The 18,693-nt window shown below is 40.3% G+C and overlaps 1 long non-coding RNA gene across 1 annotated transcript; it reads right to left on the bottom strand.

The window, feature by feature from the left end:
- Positions 1 to 255: 255 nt before the first annotated feature.
- Positions 256 to 1,369, bottom strand: LOC134295324 (uncharacterized). Its single transcript, XR_010001867.1, has 2 exons — positions 837 to 1,369; positions 256 to 750 (listed from the first exon to the last, which is right to left on the bottom strand). It is a non-coding gene; the product is annotated as an uncharacterized LOC134295324 (long non-coding RNA).
- Between the last annotated feature and the right edge of the window lie 17,324 nt (positions 1,370 to 18,693).

Below are 18,693 nucleotides of genomic sequence, written 5' to 3' on the forward strand. Positions count from 1 at the left end.
AAGACAAGTCATACAGGAGGTCATGGTGGTAGGTCATGTGTGTACCTACCTAATATTCTTTGAAAATTGATTAAAATGCCTTTCTAGAAATAATCAAGCCAAAGTAAATCCATTTTGTAAAATGCTACTGTTTTTAAAAAGACTGTCGTTTGCATATTTATTTGATTTACAATTGGTTACATGGCTATCCATTATTTCCTTCTGTGAACTAAAAGCAATGCACTTGGTTGTTGTCAAGGACAGAACGCCACAAGATCAAAGATAACAGAGTTTATTGGATTTACAGAACTCAAAATGCCCGTAAAAGACAAGGGCAAGGCAACTTAGCCTTTAAAAACAAAAAGGGGCAAGAAAAAAACGTTCAAAAGATAAACCGGATTAAACCGGAGTTTAATCCGGGTAAAATCAAAACAGCTTGCTTCAGCCTGGGGAAAAACAAACAGAAGCTGGGAAACAAGGAGTTCAAAAGAATGCAACTAATTGGCAGCAGATAACTCTCTGCTGCCAGCACTATGTTTTGAGTAACTAGGAGTCACTCCTTCACACAGCAAGGCAAATTTCCAATACAAACTCAACAGCCAAGGATTGAAGCAGTAGCGTAGTCCCAATTCGTTCCGAAGGTCGAGAGGCAGAATCAGACGTTTGCAGTTTTCCAAGTCCAATAGGAGAAAGCGAGCCCGTAGTCAGTTTTCAGTCCGTAAATCCAGAGTAGCAGATGGCGTCCGTCAAGAAGACGACGGAAGGTCAAAGCTATTGAGATTAAGCAGAGGTTTTGCACAAACAAAAGCCCACACAATTCCTCCCGCCGTCTGAACCCAAATTCCAAAACAACTTACGTATCAGCACACGAAAACACACCAGTCTTCAGGAAAGCGTCCCACACAGATCCCAAGCGTTCGTCCAGATTACCTTGCCCAACGCAATTTGCAATTGCTCCCAAGCCTCATTTTATGCCAGTTACAAATCCTCATCACTATCAGCTGCCCTCCTTAACCCGGGCGTTTCCTCATCACTTTCCTCATCAGAGCTGGAACACCTCTGACTACGCCCCACAGCATCCCCAGCTGTGGATCCCGTCCCATCCCTCCAGCTTGTCCATGGGTCTAATCCTGAAGGTCCCCATTCATCTTCCATCCCATTATTGCCAGTGGCACCCAACTCCTCCCTTACCCGAGTCCAATCCATCTCATCCTCTTCCGAGCTAACCAGCTCTTCCTCCATTCTCTCCGTGAACCCCTTAAAAGACTCTTCGTCAGACGGTTCTGCAAAGATATCTCGCAGCCTCTTTCTTTCTCGCTCCTCGAGAGTGTCTGACTCTCGAGGAGTCTTACGTCCACATCTGCCAGAAGCAGAGCCATGAGGCTCAATCATAACAGTTGTCGTTCTCACCTTTTTATCCTAGCAACAACCTCATGAGAAAGGCCAGGCTCAGGGAAGGTGACTGATCAAATTAATCCAGCCATAGTTCAATGAGGATCTATCTCCCAAACCCCAGTCCAATACTGTTGTCACTGTGAATATATACCTGAAATCACTGGGCGGTCACACTTCTGAACTTTGGCTGAAATGTGTCCTCCAATGTGACTTTTGTTTGAGATTTTCAGCAATGTCCATAGCAAGTGGTACTCACATCTGCTTGTGCAACCATGGAATACAGAATAGAGGGGAACAATTCTACTGCAGCCCCAAAGCACCCTTAAAACCTGTCCCACAAGGCTGGAATATCCTTTCTGGGAGGCTTTTGATTGGTCCAAACAAAGACTAATTGGAGGTGATGGAAATTACTTCTGTGTGACTTGCTAGTGTGACACGGGTCAAATTATCTCTTGTCCAGAATTAAAGTATAACTAGCTTATTCTACTTAGTAACACAATAATGTAAGAATCTGTTTAATAGCCAAGATCAAAGGACCTTGTGTGAATACTGTCTTCTGAATGAGCTGATATCCTCATTGATAATGGCACATGCCAATAAAATCATCATTTTCATTCTGCAAGCAGCTCATGAATTGCATTATGATGCTCACTGTGCTCTGTAACTTCTACACTATCGTTGTTCCACCCAAATCCATAGAGACAATAAGGTGCTCACATTAACATTCCACCTGCATGCTCCATCACAAATTTGTTTGCCATAAAATATTAGACGTGCAGCTTTCATTCAAATTGCTTTCCTGTACTTAAATTGTCAGCATTCCCCACAGATAATAGCAATTGGAATAACAACCAAGAATACAATCTGGAAACTATATCCTGCCATTTAAGTAATTTTATGTTTCTTTTAAATATATATATATATATATATATATATATATATATATATATATATAGGTTGAGCTGTACATGAAAAGAAATCAAAATAAATAAAGAAAAACATCACCTTAAAGAATAATTTTGGGAACCAAGGAAGCCATTTGGCTTTGCATCGCACAACCTTCTAAATTCCCCACATGTTTCAGATAGAAAATGTCATTCTCCTCAACGGTCTAGTGATAACAAGTTTGGAGATCCCATGTGGTCCGTTCAGATTAATCCCAGTTAATCTTTTTATAATCAACCTCCATTCTGCTAAATAGATAGTCAAGGAAAATTGGTGTACCTGTATATCACAGTTGGGCTTTTTTCCTTCCCAGAGGCATATATCTTGCGTTACAGTTTATATAACACACACAAATGCATACTTAAACAATACAGGTGGCCAAGGAATGGATTTAAGTCATTTGTATTTAATCTGCCTTAAAGAATTCTCCTTGCTGAACTGTCACAAATCTTTTCACTGATGTCAGTTCTCTTAGTGGATGAATCCAATTAAGCCAGATCTTCAGTGAGGAACTGGTACAGTTCAAGACAAAAAAGACTGTGCATTCTGATCAAACTGTCATGCTGCGTATTACCACAACTTGATTCACTGGTTCTTGAAACAATGATTTTACAGGCAAGGGTTCCCTACAGCAACTCCTTATGAACAGGCAATTTTTAGGCTTTGAAGCCTCCTCCCTGTCTCCAGGTGAAGGGAGAAAAGGAGAGAGATAGTTACTGAGGCAGTGAAGAATAAGCACCTTCTGCATTCCCATAAAGAAGCCTTTAGGCAATATTTGGTCACTCTCATGCAATGATGCGCTAGGAGAGCGGGGGAGGGGGGAGTGATTTTCCTCCTCTCCCCCCCCCCTCTCCTGATGTATCATTGTTATGTGCCAGGAGAGCTGCAGGAACACGGTTCTAGATGTATACATCAGTCTATAGTTTATTTTACTTGAGATTGCCAACAGAATTGAGGTTTGTTTTTTCACAAATGTATTTTATGATGTTATATTGTAATACTGTTCATATATTTCTACAATTTTGCCTTATAGCTTTTGCAATGCATTTTGTTTATTTTGGTGCATGCAAGATAAAGGGAAGTTGAATGCTACAAATGCTGATTAACCAACCATGAAAAATGCTTGGATAAGTCTTTCTAGGTAATAGTGATGCAGTATGAATTGCTGGTTTTATATTTACATTGTATTTATGCTATTATTTTTTGTCAGCTGGGGGTGGTGACGACTGACAGGGAACTATGGCATGGGCTGGTCCATGAGGTCACAAAGAGTCGGAAACAACTAAACGAATAAACAACAACAAAACCATGCGTCATGTCTTACATTTAATTCAGTTAAAATTGTATCTTAAGTTGGAATTACTCGTACCATGCTGAGCTTGCTAATTTGTAAGGAACAGTGCCAAAAGTCCATCTACAGGAATATCTCCTTTAAAAATAAACAATACTTATATTGGGGCCGGGCTGTGGCGCAGCTGGCTAGTAACCAGCTGCTATAAATCACTACTGACCGAGAGGTCATGAGTTCAAAGCCTGGGTCGAGTTAAGCCTCCGACCATTAATAGCCCCGGCTTGCTGTTGACCTATGCAGCCCCGAAAGACAGTTGCACCTGTCAATTAGGGAAATTTAGGGACGCTTTATGCGGGAGGCTAATTTACAACACCATAAAACTGCCAGCAAAACACGAGGAAAGGAATGAGGAAATACAGCCACTTCTGGATGGTGAAGCAACAGCTCCGCCTGTGGCCGGAATAGTGAAGCTGGAAAAATGTTAAAAATGCCTCTGAGTCTGTCTAATGTATGTTGTTTGTCTGTTGGCATTGAATGTTTGCCATATATGTGTTCATTGTAATCCGCCCTGAGTCCCCTTCGGGGTGAGAAGGGCGGAATATAAATACTGTAAATAAAATAAAAATAATAAATATTCTGCCTAGTGCAAAGAGGAAAGCTATGCCCTTGTTAGGGATGCAATTCTTCACTAATGTTCTTTTTAAAACGAGCTTAAGTATTTTAGAAGTTTTCCTTCTACTGTGAAAAGCCTTCAATAACCACAGAGTTTTCAAGGACCACACACAATTCAGGACCTGTTGTGTGCAGAATATGAAACAGATTGTGTAGGGAAGAAAATTATGGCCTACACTACAACCATAAAAGTGCACTATAATATTAAAAATCTGTCTTATGTCACCCTAGTTCACTAACAGAATGTCAGTCAATATTTTCTATATATTCTATGTGAACTTTGCTAGAATAAGTCCCTAACACAAAGAAATTATCTGTACAAAACATATTTCTGTACAGAACGAGTCATCCTCATCATCATAGGCTATCACTAATGGCTGAATATGCTTGCCTTCTAAGCGTAGAGTCTTGCTGGTGGGTCCGTAAGTGACTATTATTTGCAAACAATTTTTTCAATACATACATAAAATGCTGTTTTTTGTGTCAAAAAGATCCATGCAAATTTTTGGTGCTGTTTAAGTCCTGAACTGCAAGATCTTTGAAAATTGTGCAAGTTACTGGAGTATTTTCTGCACTAAATGGCTAAATTATTTGTTGATACCTTTGAAAAAAAAGTGAAGAACTAATTCCTTACTTACAAGGAAGAATCTCAACAAATATGCTGTTATCATTGTGTCAATTTTCAAAACCCTGAAATGAAAAAAAGTATTTGCTGGTGAAGGTAATGCGCAGCAGCAAAAAGTTCATACTTTTTTTAATTTGGCCAAAAAAGGTGCAAATTACAGTGGCTGCATGCTTATAAATCTTTATTTCAAAACAAAAGTGTTAGAATATCAAAGCTTTCAGCGATGGAAAAGAAAACCTTAGGGTACATCTATGCTGTAGAATGAATCCACTTTAACTGCCTTGGCTCAATGCTATGGGGTAATGGGGGCTGTAGGTAGGGATCATGGGGCTCCCAAAGTACGCTGATGCCTCACCAAATTACTAATCCCAGGATTGCATAGCATTGAGCCATAGCAATTAGAGATCACATCCCTCCAAAAAAAAAAAAAAAGCTCCAGATGCTCCTGAAGTAATTTCCCCTTTTGGTTTGGCTCAGCACTAAGATTACCATATTATGCGAATCTAATGCACACTCTTATTTTGGGAAGGTAAAAAAGACCAAAAAAGGTGAGCATTCGATTCAAGTAAACACAATGGTATAATGTCTCACAACCTCACAAATGCATCTTCTTCATCTTGGAAAGAAGTCACGAGTGGAGTGCCGCAGGGTTCCATCCTGGGTCCAGTTCTGTTCAATATCTTTATTAACGACTTAGACGAAGGGTTAGAAGGCACGATCATCAAGTTTGCAGACGACACCAAACTGGGAGGGATAGCTAACACTCCAGAAGACAGGAGCAGAATTCAAAACAATCTTAACAGATTAGAGAGATGGGCCGAAACTAACAAAATGAAGTTCAACAGGGACAAATCTCCAACCTCCCTTTCTTGGGTAAGGTGCTGGAGCGGGTGGTTGCCTCCCAGCTCCAGGGCTTTCTAGATGACATCAACTACCTAGATCAGTCACAGTCTGGTTTCAGGCCTGGTCACAGCACCGAGACAGCCTTGGTCGCCTTGGTGGATGACCTCCGTAGAGAGCTGGACAGGGGGAGTGTGATCCTGTTGGTTCTCTTGGACATCTCAGCGGCTTTCAATACCATCGATCATGGTATCCTTCTGGGATGACTCTCTGGGATGGGTCTCGGGGGCACGGTTTTGTCGTGGCTCCGATCCTTCCTGGAGGGTCAATCCCAGATGGTGAAGCTGGGAGATGCCTGCTTGGACCCCTGGCCTTCGAGCTGTGGGGTCCCACAAGGTTCTACTCTGTCTCCCATGCTCTTTAACATCTACATGAAACGGCTGGGAGAGGTCATCCGGAGTTTTGGAGTTGGGTGTCACCTCTATGCAGATGGCACACAACTCTACTACTCCTTTCCACCTAATTCCAAGGAGGCCTCTCGGGTGCTGGACGAGTGTCTGGCCGCTGTGTCTATCTGGATGAGGAGGAACAAGCTGAAGATCAATCCCGACAAGACAGAGGTCCTCCTGGTCGATCGTAAACCTGAACGGGGTATAGGGTGGCAACCTGTGCTGGACGGGGTTACACTCCCCCTGAAGCCACAGGTCCGCAGTCTGGGAGTCCTCCTGGATTCATCACTTACGCTTGAGGCTCAGGCGTCAGCGGTGTCTGGGAGGGCCTTCGCACAATTGAGACTCATGCGCCAACTGCGACCGTACCTTCCGAAGGCTGATCTGGCCGGGGTGGTCCATGCCTTGGTCACCTCCAGCCCTAAATGGTTTGGGACCATCCTACCTCCGTGACCGCATCTCTGTCTACGAACCCACGCGTGCACTTCGGTCATCTGGAGAGGCCCTGCTCGTGATCCCGCCTGCGTCGCAAGCGCGGTTGGTGGGGACACGAGACAGGGCCTTCTCCGTGGTGGCCCCCCGACTCTGGAACACCCTCCCTAAGGATCTCAGACAGGCCCCTACATTGGCAGTCTTCAGAAAGAACTTGAAGACCTGGCTGTTCCAATGTGCCTTCCCAAATTAATAGGAAATCTCCAATACCAAGTCCCATAAGCACTTTATTAGAATTAAGATCGCATATCGCACTCTGCACTTGCCCTATAAGCCTTATATATCACCGGTCACATCAGCACTTTTAATCTTGTACCCATTACTCTGGCCCGGCCCAGTTCTATTGCGTTTTAGCGTATTGTTATTGCTTGTGGTTTATACTGTTTTAATTCTTTTAATTTGCCTTTGTTTGTATTGTTATATTGTGTGTTGAGGCCTTGGCCTTTGTAAGCCGCATCGAGTCCTTCGGGAGATGCTAGCGGGGTACAAATAAAGTTTAATAATAATAATAATAATAATAATAATAATAATAATAATAATAAATGCAAGATACTTCACTTCGGCAGAAAAAATGAAATGCAAAGATACAGAATGGGGGACGGTGCCTGGCTTGACAGCAGTACGTGTGAAAAAGATCTTGGAGTCCTCGTGGACAACAAGTTAAACTTGACCCTACAATGTGATGTGGTGGTGAAAAAAGCCAATGAGATTCTGGCCTGCATAAATAGGGGTATAGTGTCTAGATCCAGGGAAGTCATGCTACCCTTCTATTCTGCCTTGGTCAGGGCACACCTGGAATACTGTGTCCAATTCTGGGCACCGCAATTGAAGGGAGATGTTGACAAGCTGGAAAGAGTCCAGAGGAGGGTGACTAAAATGATCAAGGGTCTGGAGAACAAACCCTATGAGGAGCGGCTTAAAGAGCTGGGTATGTTTAGCCTGCAGAAGAGAAGGCTGAGAGGAGACATGATAGCCATATACAAATATGTAAGGGGAAGTCATAGGGAGGAGGGAGCAAGCTTGTTTGCTGCTGCCCTGGAGACTAGGACGTGGAACAATGGCTTCAAACTACAGGAAAGGAGATTCCACCTGAACATCAGGAAGAACTTCCTGACTGTGAGAGCTGTTCGGCAGTGGAACTCTCTGCCCCAGACTGTGGTGGAGGCTCCTTCTTTGGAGGTTTTTAAGCAGAGGCTGGATGGCCATATGTCGGGGGTGCTTTGAATGAGATTTCCTGCTTCTTGCAGCAGGTTAGACTGGATGGCCCGTGAGATCTTTTCCAACTCTATGATTCTATGAATCTGATACATTCAATTGATGAATTGATAAAGCAGGTGTGGTTTGGAATAACAAAGAAAGTGAATATTTCAAATTCCTAAAGAAAATTCACTGGCTTTCATAAAACTTGCCCAAGTAGTTAATATAGCTTAAATATTTAAGTTTCCTAAGCTTGATCAAAGACTTTTCTTGTGTCTTTTCCTTCAAGTTTGCATTCCTCTGGATACCTTCCAAGTTGTTCAGATATATGAAGTTGTTCTGAAGTCATTTACAGGACTTATCACACTTCTGAAAGAACTACAATTAAGAATATAAATATAGCCCAAGTTAATACTGTTAAGTAATAGAATATTGATTCAATATTTTCATAATTGCTTAGTTGGTAAGAACCAAGCAGTACAAAGGATATCTGATATTATCCAATTTCTTCTAATAGCAACTTTCCTGCAGGAGATTAATGTTTAATCTAATGCCCTTAATGTAAAAGACAACCTTATTAAGATTACAAGCATTAAGATATGATACTGTTGCGTAGACCTTGTCAGAAAACAAAGATTTCTAAGATTTAAGCAATATGCTTTTTCAGCCTATAGTACCACACCGAATGATAAAACCAAGCACTTTATAAACCAATATTGCCTTTGGAATCGTTTTCTCAATAGAGAGCAGCATTTGTATTTTGTTGGTATCAAAGAATTTCCAACAAATTCCAAGTCTATAAACCTGGCATGCTTCACTGAAACTTGGCTGTGAGATGGTAGTGCTCCAACCTGGGTTCAAGCCCTCCTGGCTAGGTACTGGGCCAGGAAACAGGTGAAGGAAAGTGGGGGAGGAGTTGCCATTTTAACCTGACCAGACTACCTATTACGAAAGAGTGTATGTACCTGAGTCTGAAAGCCAGGGAGTGTATGTACCTGAGTGTATGTACCTGAGTCTGAAAGTCAGGGATAGACTGGGTACCGTCCACCGTGCTGCCTAACAGACTCTCTGGCCGAGCTCACTGAACTATTCTCGGAGGTGTTATTGGGGTAACACTGACTTTTGTTTATATGTGACTTCAACATACAACCGGAGGCCAGTTTGTTAGGTGCAGCTCAGGGGTTCATGGTGTCCATGACAAACATGGGCCTATCTCAATTAGTTTTCTCCTAATGTTTACCCAAAATCTTTATTTTTTTTAAGTAAGACATATTAAGTATTAGGTTCCACATCAATTTGTCTCTTCTACAGAGTAAACATATCCAGTTTGTTCAAATTTTCTTTGACCTTTTTTTTTACATTATGGTATATTACTTTAGTCCTTGGAAATCAAATGAAATTCATTAAATTTGTACTTATGATGCAATATCCGACACGTGGGCATGGCCTGTGCCAAAAATTTAAGAATTGAAACTTACACAATACTTTTTCATTAGAATTTTATAAACCTTGGAAGCCTCCCAAAGTCAGTTTCATTTTCAGCAAAAGGAAGCAAAGCAAAGCAAAAAAAGCTGCCTTTCCTCTTTAAATTAATGGCCTCTCACCATTAGGAGAGGAAAGCAACAGGGAGAAAGCCATTTAAAATAACTTGTTGAGTACAGTTGGCCCTCTGCTTTACTGGGTTTCACTTTCACCAATTTGTTTATTTGTGGATTAGTTTCTGCTGCAACTGCTACTTCCCTACGCAATTTTAATAGGAATGCTGAGACTCAGAAAAATGAGGAAGACCACAATTCTTGGGCGCTTCCTTCCTTTCTCTCTTTGCACAGTTCCTGACTGTCTTCCTTCTCCAGACAGAAGAAAAGTAAAGTAACAATCAACCACATGGGGAGGAAAGTAAGGAAAGAACCATAAACCCATTTATTTCTTCCCATACATGGTTACTGGCTGACATGAGAACAGTTGTGAGAAACCACTCAGGAGAAGAAAGATAAGGCCACTCTCCTCTCTTTTGACCTCATCGGATGGGTCGTCGGAATCGCCACACATCATGGTGAATCCGGTGGTGCCCATCAGGGAGCATGGGAAACCCGTCATGTCAGTCATATAATGCTGTGTTAGTTGAAAATGCATTCGATATAACTCCACGTCTTTTACTGTGTGTGTGAAAAATTCTTCTTTCTGAACATGTGGTTACTGAAACCCACCAAAGGCTTAAGTAAGTGGTGATATTGTAACAAATTGGATTGGCTAAAGAAGTTGAGTCGTGGCCAAGTTACAGGAACGACACATTTTGTATCATTTCCTTTTATCCCTGGGCATGATGGGTAACCAGTGTTGTATATAGAGTGGAAGACATGTGCTCGCTCTCTTCCTCTTCTTTTCCTTCATGAAGGAGGACCTGTCACCATGTTGACCTCAAAGGAGGATGATCTCACTCCGTCATGAGCTATGTGTTTCTGAGTACCCTGAAGCCCATGAATAGATTGTGTAAAATGGAACAAGACAAAATAAAGTCTTCAAAGTATTTTTGGAGGAAACCAGTGTTTTATCTAAAACACTGGTTTCATCCAGTGTTTCATTAAGAGATAAGGTTCAGGAGCTACACCGTATTTTACTTTGCTAATTGCTAAGTTGCTGACAAAGGACTCTGCTGATGTTTGGCTGTATGGGTCTTCTTGCCTTAAAATAGCGATAAGGTGGCAGTACATGCCTACCTAGCAGGGTTGTTGTAATTGCTGATCCGAACCCACGCAGACACATCGACCCATTCCCCACATCGCTCAACAACTCACCGAGTCCCCATCCCGCAAGGGGAGCATAGGCTGGAAGGCCTATGGAATCTGAAAATTCTTACTTGTTAGGTCACTTTCTAGGTGTAATATCTATAGCCTTATTACCAAGAGAGTTCGCTCATTGCTTCCAAGTTCTGAAATTGTAATAATTTTGTTAACTAACTTGTAATGTGGCACCTTGGTAAATGCTTTGCTGCAATTAGTCAGTTACTTCCAGGATATTCCTGCATCTTATTTTCTTTCCCTCTCCCTCTTTATCTCGTTCTGTGTGCATGTGAAAGACAGGGAGGGATAACTGTGGCAGGATTTTTTAAACAAATACATGCTGGTTTTTATGATCTTTGCATAACCAGAAAGCCTTTTTAGCTGACTCCTCTGTCACCTATCGAGGCATCTTCTCTTATACCAAAGGCATTGCCCAAACTGCAATTGTTCATATTTTCCTCTTCTTCTTTTTGAAGACAAGGACATTTGCCCCTCCAGTCCTTTCTTTCTACATGTCTTCAGGATTCTTCATGTTTTCAAAAATGATTGACAGAATTTCTGAGAGTGCACCAGCAAGTTACTTTTATACATCATGATGCAAGACTTGAATGCATTTAAGGTGCCAAGATATTTCTCTCCCGCTCCTCATCAAACATCAGCTGTAGTTCTGACCCCTCACAAATTGTGTGATGTTGTGCATCATTTCCTTCCTCTTCTTCCTGGTTATGTGACCGGAAAAGCATTTTTTTTTTTTTACATTTCTTACTGGCTTCAGCTTGTTCTGAACTTTTGCTTTTCTAACACTATCTTTGTGTTCCTTTTCTTTGCTTGTCCCTGATGACTACATGTCTTTCTTTTTTTCTCCCCCCAGTTCCATACTTTGATCATTTTGGTCACCCTTCTCTGGACACATTTTTTAAAAGTAATGGCATTGCACCAAATTACAGCTTCCACGATATTCAGTTCTACAGTGTAGATGCACTTTAAAAGTGGTGAGGAAAGGTGCATAAGACACGAGAAGATTTTAGATCACTTACTATAATAAACCTATAATTGCTCCTTTCGAGCTTAAACTTGTCCAAAGAAGCCGTTATAGAGATTGCAGGCAATTGTAAAACTACAATTTCCATGATTTCATAGCATTGTGCCATGGTAGTCAAAGTGGCGTTAGATATATTAATTCTACAGAATAGATGCACCCTTAGTCCTCTTCCTGGTCATATATGCATTGCACATATATATTTTCTATCACTCCTTGGTTCTTCTGATGGTAAATCCTAACTAGCAGAAAAGTTATGAAATCAGCTAGCCAAAGCAAATTCTTTTTGTAGAACAGTATTCTTGCTGTCATAATTTAGATTTAGGATCACACATCCTATTTCCCAAACGAAATTATATAGCTTTACTTTTTTAATTGATATCATTCACTACTGCTAATTCTTGTATTCTTGGATACCCATTGTTTGATTTTTCTCTTTCATCTCACTCACAAACTATTGTCAGGGTCAATTTTAGAACAGATTTTAAATTGTACTTCAAATGTTTGGTATTCTGTTCTTTGATGTGTATGACATGCAGGTAGGAAACAGACTGTGTAAAGTTATCTTGCTTGCTGTTTCCATGATGGCTGTCACTTGAAGAAGAGTCTTTGTTCCGGTGGAGATCCTGGTTTCAGTGACATGATTATACCTCTCCAATTTGTCCTTTCCCTTTTTGAGAAGTGACATATATTTAGTAAGCTCAGTGTTTTCTCCCATGAAACACCTCCTTTGCTCATGGCAATACTGATTCTTTCTTCACTACTGTAGGCTTATCACAGCTGGGTGTTATCCAACATCCTTGTTGACAGAAACAGAGGGGGATTGCCTAACCATTGTAAATCATATTACTGCACTTATAGAGAAGATAGACCATGTGGAATTAAAAAAAACCCTTAAATAGTGTTACAGACCAAGAGTTGAGTAATTCAAAAAAAATGAGTATAAATTCAATTTCTGGCCTGCAACTTTGTGGAGCATTTTCCTAGATATTACACCTATCTTTATTGTATATCAGTGAGTGATTTTATTTAGTTTAAAAACACCATCTAATACTATTTGGGTATCTCTTAATCAAAATGCTTGGGAAGTATTTTGAATCTAATTTTTATTTTGGATTTTGGAATGGCTATATGGATATGTGGACATAATGAGATATCTTGGAGATGGGGCCCAAGTCAAAAAATAAAAGTTATTTTATTTTTCACATACACCTTATGCACACAGCCTGAAGGTAAGTCCATATGAAGTTGGTGTACACTAAACCATCAGAAAGCAAAGATGTCATTTTCTAAGTAACATATGTGGATTCAGGGTATTTTAAATTTTGCAACTGTGCGGTGACATGCTCAAAATGTAATAGACAAAAAATATTTAGAACAGAACCTTCCTGTTGGAAAGGTTTTACTACTGTATATACCACATAAAGAACATACTATTTTATATATTAATATGAATGAAAAATGTTCCTTTCTAAAAGACTTTGACATCTATTGAGTTTTATTGAAATAAATGGACTACAGTAGAGTTTCACTTATCCAACCTTCGCCCATTCAACATTCTATATTATCCCATGCAGTTTGCCTTTTAGTATTCAGTGTTTTTGTAGTCAATGTTTTCAATACATTGCAATATTTTGGTGCTAAATTTGTAAATACAGTAATTACTACATAATGTTATTGTGTATTGAACGGCTTTTTTGTCGATTTGTTGTAAAACAAATTGGAGCCCCAGTAGCGAAGTGGTTAAAGCACTGAGCTGGAGACTGAAAGGTCTCAGGTTCAAACCCCGGGAGCGGAGTGAGCGCCCACTGTTAGCTCCAGTTCCTGCCAACCCAGCAGTTCGAAAACATGCCAATGTGAGTAGATCAATAGGTACCGCTCCAACGGGAAGGTAATGGCACTCCATGCAGTCATGCCGGCCACATGACCTTGGAGGTGTCTACGGACAATGCCGGCTCTTTGGCTTAGAAATGGAGATGAGCACCAACCCCCAGAGTCAGACATGACTGGACTTAACGTCAGGGGAAACCTTTACCTTTTACCTTGTTGTAAAACATGATGTTTTGGTGCTTAATTTGTAAAATCATAATGTAATTTGACGTTTAATAGGTTTTTCCTTAATCCCTCCTTATTATCCAACATTTTCGCTTATCCAATGTTCTGCTAGCCTGCTTATGTTGGATAAGTGAGACTCTACTGTATATAGTTTACTAGGTGTTTGAAGGATACATTTTAGAACCCACCACCCCCTACTCCCATTACAGAGTCAATTTTTACTCCCATTAGTTTGAAAAAGATGTGATGATTAATGAGTAAAGGTTTGTGAGGCTAAATATAATAAAAGAAAAAGGCAGCTGACAAGAGCCTGATGCTCCGGCATCATGATTCCAAAGATTCATTCACTTTTAATTATTTGTCATCTTCATCATTTTTGACCATTTACTAAATTTTTCTGTCATTCTGCACCTTGTATTTTACACTTTGCCTCTCTGGTGACACAATGCCCCGCAAAACAGAATATTTGGTAGTTAGCAAAAATAATCATTTATCTTCCTACAATGTCATGCCATCCTCTATTTATCAGTAATTATGATTGGCAGTGTAATTTCCTTGGCAATAAAGCCTATTAATATGCAGCCCATTGCCTGTAGCTCACTAAATTGCCATGTATTTCACTAAATTCCAAACTTATTCATGACTGTTGATAGGGATTCATTAAAAATGGTCATGCACCAAAAACACAATACAACACTCTATACTGTTTTAAATTATAGTTACTATGAACATAAGGGAAAATACATGTTACAGTGTGAAAGCACCAACTCTATTAGCAGAGTTCACAAGGAGGAAGTGTTTCAAAAACAAGATGTTACATAGTAAGGGATCATTCCAACAACCTTCCCTCAAGACATTTTATAGCAAAATAATTGTATCCCACAATTCAAACACTACACATCAACAGGAAGACATGATTGCTACGATTTCCAAGTACTTTGAGAAAGAAAACAAATCTTAGCCATCAAGCCAACTTTCAAATCATTCAGTATACAAACACAAAGTCTATCACATTACAGTGCAATTTCATTTCTCTGAACAGCCTCTGTGACATCTAAAACACTTGGATAATCAGAGAATTGGATCGATGGGGATTTTTTTCTGGTGTTACACTGACATGGCGCTACCTGGGGACACAATAAAATCCAAAGTCTTAGTGTTTCAGAAATACAAATGCTGTACACATTCAATAGAAACTCTAAAACAGACAAATCAACAAGGAAAACCCCATTGACATGCAGAGGAAATAACACAGCAGCAGAGCTCAGATGTCTAGGAAGAAAACTGACCACTAATCTTGATATTCCTGATGCAAAATTATGCCTAAACCCATGAAAGAGCAATGGGATGGAAAGAAATTGCATACACATTGTATGTAAATAGGTTTAACTATTTAGTGATGCAGGAATGCAGACTCTGGAAAGGGAAACATGCATTTCATCTCGCCATGCTTTTCCCTGTGTTAATTATATTTAATAAAATCACTATCTGAGTAACTTTAAGAGCTCAATAAATTCAGTGATTCTATGAAAAGTTTCTGGGACAATGCAAGAGTACTCTGCAAATTGAAATGACAATAAGCATTTCAGATTCATGAGATTTATATTGCATTTTATTATAAAAGAAAGCTAACTCATAAAAATATAACTGGCTCTTTATATAGTGAGAATAATCATGGTGACATAAACATGTTTCCAAATGTTTGACTTATTCAGTGACTTTGAGCATTTCTGTTTCCTGGACTTCATTTTTTGCCATATTTCCTCAATAATTAATGTGCCTCGCATCATCTAATGATATGGTTATATAGATAACTGATTGTGTGCCATTATGGTCACATGGTGATATGAGCGTGTTAAATCATTTTTCAGCATGGTTATAGAGGCCTTATATTTTGATCTATTTTTCCGGAAAGGCAATAAATGTTGGCAAAAATGTCAGTGCTAAACAGGGACAAATTAAAAGATGCACTTGTCTAGGTTAGGTAAAGGTTTTCCCCTGACATTAAGTCTAGTCGTGTCCAACTCTGGGGGTTGGTGCTCATCTCCATTTAAAAACCAAAGAGCTAGTGTTGACCGTAGACACCTCCAAAGTCATGTGGCCAGCATGACTGCATGGAGTGCCGTTATCTTCCCACTGGGGTGGTACCTATTGATATCATCACATTTGCATGTTTTGGAACTTCTAGGTTGGCAGAAGCTGGAGCTAACAGCGGGAGCTCACCCCACTCCTGGGATTTGAACTGCCAACTTTTTGGTCAGAAACTCCAGCAGCTCAGTGGTTTAACCCAATGCACCACCAGGAGCTCCTTGTCTAGGTTAGGATCTACAAATTAGGTTCCAATGAAATGCAAGGGAAATGTGATGTACAGTTTCTAAAAGGATAACTAAAGATTCCCTATAGATTATTATTTATTCTTTATTTGAAATGCAACAATACAAAACCTGATTACTATTCTACATCAACTTCTGTGGATACTTAACAAAGTAATCTCTCCTGGCCCAGCCTTCCAACCTGATATAAATGCCATTTACCTGTACTCCAAGTTTGGACTGCCTTCTCTCTATGTAGCTGATTCTCAGGAAAGTAAAATCTACATAGCTACACTTCAACACCTGCTGCCTTGCGACATAAACTCATACAAAAAGAAAGTTATTGGATGAGCCATTAGTATCTTTCCCACTAATGCTATGTTTTGCAGGAAAAGAGGCTAATTTTATCCAAGTATTTTTCTGCTGAAATTATTTGAAAGTGCTCACCTTCAGTATGTGAGAAATGTAAAGAGCCCTTCCTCATGTCCCACTATGGATCCATCTACATGGACCAAATGAGTCAAGATGGGTGTGAATGGACTTCATGGCTTCCACATGATGCATGGGATCCATTCACCCAAGTACCATCCAAGGCCACTTAACACAGCCTTGTCCCATGTTAAAAATGTTTTGGGGTGCTCCACATCTTTCCCTAAGCCACTGGGCTGCTTTCTATTTGGAAGTAGCTGTGTCTCTTCACATGGCCACTCTTTTTCCTTGGCAAAAAGACAGGAGATGACACCCTTACTTTCTCATCCACAGCTCAGCAATGATCACTGGGTGTGAAACTGCTGGTGATCACTACTCATCACATCCACTAACACTGAATGAAACACTAAGGCAATCAAAGACAGGAGGGAGGGGAAAAAAAGAGTGATCCCTCCATTCCCTCCTACCCTTTCTCACATCACTCCATTGCTTTGGCTAGCATCAGTGGATGTGATGTGTGATGACTACTGGCATGTTGTTCCTGGTTGTTACTGCTAAGCCAAAGACAAGAGGGGAAAGGTAAGAATGGAGGTCTGGCCATGTAGACTCCATCCATCCACTGGAGTGGCTCGGTGCTGTGCAGTATGAATACCCACCAGTTTCAGATACTCTTGTGGTGCTGACCTGGAGTACCCCACCCCAGATCAGCAACGATATATGTGGCCTCTGTAGATGGCTAGTATGTCAGTGTTACCTCCAGTATCAGTTTAAACAATCTTAACAGCTTTAATTTTAGTGTTCAGTTAAAAAGTCATATTATAGTTATCCATACTACCACAGAGCAATTCTAAGATATCAACAGACAACTATACACTTTTCTACAGAAATATCAGCAACTATCATAATTGCTGACTGAAGCTCACCTTGCATTTTTCAGCCTTGCTTTTGTGTGTGCTTTTGTTCAGACAAAGCTCCATCTCTTGTTTAAGCATAGCATCTGTCAAGCTGGAAAAATATCAATCAATAAAATACACGCATGCTCCAATATCCAACAGTGCACATCCTGTCTACATGTGTGGTGTTTATAAAATAAGTAGGAGTAGCTAGGGGGAAAAATTGTACCTGCAAGGATAACATATGTGTTATTTCTACATATGGAGTGAGCTCTCTACCCTCATCCATTCAGTTACATACCATATGTATGGCAACATTCAACGCCCTCCTGCACAGTCAAACTAACTAGGAGCACTTCTACATCAAACAATTATGGTATTTTAATACAGTTTTAACTGCCATGACTGAATCTTATGGAATCCTTTAGTTTGGTTAGAACAGAGTTTCTCAAACTGTGCTCCTCCAGATGTTTTGGACATCAGCTCCCACAATTCCTAACAGCTGGTAAGCTGGCTGGAATTTCTGGAAGTGGAAGTCCAAAACACCTGGAGGAGCACAGTTTGAGAAACACTGGATTAGAGTGTCTCATAACCTAATCCTACATTTAAAGGAGTGTTCTAGAGCATTCTAGAACTAGAAATGTCAGGATTCCAAAGGATGGAACTATAGTAATTAAAATGTTATTAAACTGCTGCAATTGCACACTGTGAATTCTGATTTTTTTCCTGATATTTATCCAAAGCAAGCATAGCAAAAACAATCAAAATCCATTCTCAAACTAGAAACCAGACTAATAACTGTTCTTTCCATTACTTGGCAAGCCAAAGAAGACACCTGTAGTGGGAGTGAAAGAATGGAAGTGAAAAATGAAAATACTTATGATGTCTTGAGAAAAATACATCTGAGGAAGAGACAACCGAAATTAAGAAGAGTAAAGAGAGGAAGTCCATATAGACAGTCCCCAAGTTAAAAACAAGTTGGACCTTAATAATTTCAGACCAGTATCTAACCTTCTTTTTTTGGACACCCAGGCGATCATGAGTGACACACACTTCCTTGACCCATTTCAAACCGGCTTCAGAGTAGGATACGGAATTGAGACTGCTATGGTCAGCTTAGTGGGTGATCTCTGTCTCAACATTGACAGGGGGAGTGGGTCCCTGTTGGTGCTTCTAGATCTCTCTGCAGCCTTCAATACCATCAACCATGGTATACTTCTGGAATGCCTGGAGAGACTGGGAATCGAAGGCACTGCAGTGGTTCCAGTCATACCTCTCTGGCAAGTTCCCAATGGTGGTG

Source organism: Anolis carolinensis, chromosome 1 (genome assembly GCF_035594765.1).
Source record: "Anolis carolinensis isolate JA03-04 chromosome 1, rAnoCar3.1.pri, whole genome shotgun sequence".
NCBI lineage: Eukaryota > Metazoa > Chordata > Lepidosauria > Squamata > Dactyloidae > Anolis > Anolis carolinensis.